The following is a 4,775-nucleotide window of genomic DNA, read 5'->3' as shown; positions in this document are numbered from 1 at the left end:
CTCTCTCTAGGTGGCTTCCCTACGTCGCACACCATGTGGGCTTCACCAGCTTTTTTTTTTTTTTCATGTGACCGTTTCATCAACCCCATGAAGTCACATCATTGTGCCCATTTTTATGGATGCAGAAAGGAGAGTCAGAAATTAAATACTTGTAACATGGTCCTGGAATTCAAACTCAGGCCTGTTTCACTCTGAGAAAGATTAAGGACAAGGGAAAGGGACAATTAGAAAAGGTGTCATGTGACAATTTGCCCTAACTAATACAGAGCTGAATTAAAATCCAGAACATGAGCTTCTGTTTCTAGCTCATGTGTGTGCACTTTTCTTCCATGACAGAAAACAAAAACAGGTAAGGAGCTTCCAGGACCCAGAGATAAGATATAGCTTAATAAAATGCTGGTCTTTCGGTTTATGTTCTTAAAGGATATGATGTATCCACTCTTGGATTTATCTTATTCCTGGAGAGGTCTTCTTACCTTTCACACAAATGTGATTACAGGCCATTCTGCATCTCTAAGTAGTAAAAAAAAAAAAAAAAAAAAAAGAATTTGAAATCAAATTTTATTTTATTTTAAAACCATTAACATTTGTTAGTATAAAATAATGGCAAGCAGGAGATGTGACTCAGTGGTAGCGTACTCACCTGCAAAGCCCTGGGTTTGATTCTTCAGCACCCCAAAAATCAAAAACAGAAACAAAAGTGTCAAGTTCAGACCCATCTCCTCACACTATGAAACGTTTGGCAGACTGAATGCATCTAGTGACTTTTATCCTCCTTCTTGCCAGCTCCCTCCCATTAGGACACAAGCAAGTGGCTCAAAGCTCTTTTTCTGTTTTCAAGTGCTCTAAAGAAGTGCTTGTCAAATTTCAAATACAAATTTCCTTCCAAGCTGCCCATTGAACAAAATGAATGATGATCTTGTTGGAAGGCTGATTGAGCTTCCCTCCCACCTGGTGGTTCCACTGGGCTTCAACTGCATAGCAATTCAATTAACAGACACTTAATAAGGTCATTCCTTTGGAATACACCAAATAACAGTTATAAAAATACTTTGGGAAGGGTTTTCTTGCAAAGTTTTCATCTTTTCAAAAAATCCAACTCCAATTATGTTTGCGTACGGGCACGTGCTATTTTGTTCCAGTTCCTGTGATAAATCAGATGTGTGAAAGCTCGAGTTGACAAATAAATCATATTAGTAATGATTCTTTTGAGACTGAGCTTCAAATTAAAATTCTTAATTATAAACCATTGGTACCTCCATTGTCAAGGGCATGCAGCAATTCTCTAAACAGCTGCTTATGATCCTCTGTGCTTTGGTAGTGTTGGTATGCCTTTGAGAGGTCTCTCTTTTTCACTATTTATAGCACCATGGGTGTGTTTATTTTCATTCTTGTAAAAAATTATTTATTTATTTGATAGCTTTCCTATCAAGGACAGGGACCTACCATTTGGGGAATGGATCATTTTTTATGGGATGATTTACCAGGAATTCGTTAGATAAAGTGTATGCTCACCTTTATTTTTACTCTTCTTTTTGTTTTGTTTATTTGTTTTAGCCTTTGTTTTTAGCTCAGATAACCCAGCTGGCTGTGGATCTTAAATTCATTTTACCCACATAGACTAATAAAAAAAAAAGAATGTTCTCGGATAGAGGGTGAAATTTTTTTTTAGTTTTCAATCAGCTGACCTGTTCTAGTGCCCTCCAGAATCATAGGATCTTAAAGTGGCAAAATCCTTCAAGGTTAAACCAGTAGGTTTCCTGATTGGGTTTTTTGGCACAAGGGATCTGAAAATATGGTGATCGGGAAGAGCAGAGGGAGGAATCCTTGAGATACTTTCAAAACTTTAAAAAAAGTTAAAAGGAATTCTGTGTTTATGACAGATATGGCTATTCAGGGAACTCAAATAACAGATTCCTTGGATTTGGGCTGGGGCATACTCAGATACCCATCTCATGGGGAAATCTATCAGTAAAAACTTTATCGATGCAGTTCAGGAAATAGAAGTCTTTTGGAAAATGGGGTACATTTGGAGAAATGTAATAAAAATTATGCAAAGCCACTGACTGTGGATTGCTTTAGTACAAACCCTTGGCACTGTCCATGAATAGACATAGCAATGGGCATCTGGGTGACATCAGCAAGCAGAAGACACAAAATCCCTGCTCTAGTGAACCTGGAATCCTAATATGGAGAAATGAAAAACAAACAGGTGCGCCAACAAGCAAATAAATATCTAAAATAAATAAGGTCACTTCAGATTGTGCTAAGTGCTGTGAATAAAATGACCAAAGAAAGACAAAGTGATGGGACAAGGCTACTCAGGTTGAACGGTTGGGAAGTTTTCTGTGAGGGAGGATGTTTATGCCGAGCGGCAAGCAGATGAGCTGTAGAAAGAAGAGGTTGAAAACTGAGGTCCAGAACCCAGATTTTGGTAAAGTTACTGAAGAGATGTCACCCAAAAGGCATAGTGGGGGGCCATGAGGTTTTTTCCCCACACAAGACCCTTGGCCCTTCATTATACATGCTGTCAGACTTCAAATGGTTGCAAAATGCTTTGCTAAACAAAATGTAAGTATTTTGGAAAATAATTAGGTATGGTCATTGTTTTAAAAACTATAGCTTTAAAAAAATCTATAACAAAATCAAACTTTTAAAAAAAAAAGTAGGGAGTAAGGGTTTTCTCAGCAAAGCCATTAGCAAGTGCTAAGACCCCAAGATGGAAGCAGAATTGGTGGGTTCCAGAGAGAGGCAGAAAACTGGGATAGCCTGAGCTTGATAGCTGTGGGAGGGAATGACCTGGAATGACCTCAGAGAAGTCAGAGATGAATAGGTCATGCCTCGGAGGCCCAGCAAATGCTTGGGGTTGAAGTTCATGCACAGGAAAAGCATGCAGGTTTTAATAGGCAGGCGTGTTAGTCAGCTTTCCATTATTGTAACAAATGCCTGAGATAATCAACATAGAAAGATGGAAGGTTTATTTTGGCTCTGGTATTAGTTCACGACCTATTGCTTTGAGCCGGTGGCGAAGCAGCACATCATGGAAGGGAGCTCCGTGCTGGAGTCAAGCTGCTCACCTCGTAGCCAGGAAGTGGAAAAAGAAAGCAAGGAAGGATAATGGGAACTGAAGTCCCATTAACCCCTTCAAAGGCATGCCCGCAGTGACCTGAAACCTCCCCTGAAGCCCCACCTCTTAAAGTTTCCAAAACCTCCCAATAGTGCTATTCTGGGTCCAAGCTTTTAGCACATGGGCTTTGGGGAGACACTCCTATAGCAGCAGGGCAGTATCAACAAATGAGTCATATTTTATGTAAATTGCTCTGGCTACTATAAACATAGAGGGACGTTCCAAGAAGCAAGGAGATCATCCGGAGATTTTTATCATAATCTAGGAAAGAAATGACAGTTGGTGAACTGATAGAAACAGAGAATAGAATTGTGGTTGATAGGGGACAGGGGACAGGGAAATGGGGAGACACTGGCCAAAAGGTATAACAAGACGAAGAAATTCTAAGGATCTAAGAGCAGGAGAGGCGACGATGTTATAATCATAACACAGGTTGTATATTTATGTCAAGTCATTACATTGAACATCTTGATTATATTCAATCTATGTCATTTAAATACTTTTTTAAAAAATGATGATGACTTAGACTATCTGGGTGGGAGGGAGCAGAGGAGAACTGGGGGTCGATTTTTGGATATGTTTAAGGTAGAAGTGACAGGACCAACCAAATTGTCCCCCTACAGCAGCCATGACAGGAGGTCACATAAGGGAAAGGGTTACAGAAGAGACAATAAAGATACCACAGAGACAAACTACAGATTGAAATGTGAATGTTCACATTTATTAGCATCACTGCTTTGAGCAGGTAGTATGAGCTTTTGCTTGGAATTCTTGCTCCTATCCTTGCTAAGATCTCTGTACTTGTCTCCTTTGGAGGCCACCACGGGGAGAGCAGCACACATGCTTGCCAATCCATGCAAGTGTGCTGATGGAAACGACTCTCCTCCCGATGGTAATCAACCAGGGTGCAATCTGGCCTCAGGCAGGTGGTTCTAAGTAATAAAACAGAGTCAGTTTGATTCAATGACTCGGATCCCAAGGTGAGGATGGCCCTGTCCAGCCACATGAGTCAGGGCTGCTTTTATCAAGTGTCACCCTGACTTCAGCAAGACTCCTTCAAACTCTGAATTCTTGACTCCTACTCTTCCTGTTCTAACTTCAGACGGAGCTAGTCTTCCTGATTATCAGAGCACTGTTTCTGCTGGGCCCTCGATTCTAGTCCCAGTTCTGGCAAATCTCCCAGTTAAACGTCTCTGACCCAAAAAAAAGAGGTCTCTTCTCATGCTTAATCTCTGTGCAATAACAATTGAGTCTTTCTTTTGAAACTGTCTTCTGTTTTCTGCCTGTATTTCCTTTTAAGTTGTTGTTCACTAGACTGTAAACCATCTGCTTTTTCCTGGAGGAATTTAAAAAATTAAATTTAATACTCATTAAAATGTAAGCTTTGGTAATCAATTACAGTCATTTAATACATATGCAATGTATAGTCATGTGTTGCTTAACAACAGGACGTGTTCGGAGAAGTGCATCATCAAGTGATTTCATCATTGTGCAAATATCATAGAGTGTACTTAACACAACTAAGATGGCTATGATGTCACTAGGGCATATAATTTAAAAATTTTTTTAAAACTTGTTTTAATTAGTTATACATGATAATAGGAATTTATACACTTTGATATATCATACATAAATGGGATATAACTTC

This window comes from Callospermophilus lateralis, chromosome 12, assembly GCF_048772815.1.
Source record: "Callospermophilus lateralis isolate mCalLat2 chromosome 12, mCalLat2.hap1, whole genome shotgun sequence".
Classification (NCBI taxonomy): Eukaryota; Metazoa; Chordata; class Mammalia; order Rodentia; family Sciuridae; genus Callospermophilus; species Callospermophilus lateralis.
This window is presented reverse-complemented; position numbering follows the sequence as displayed.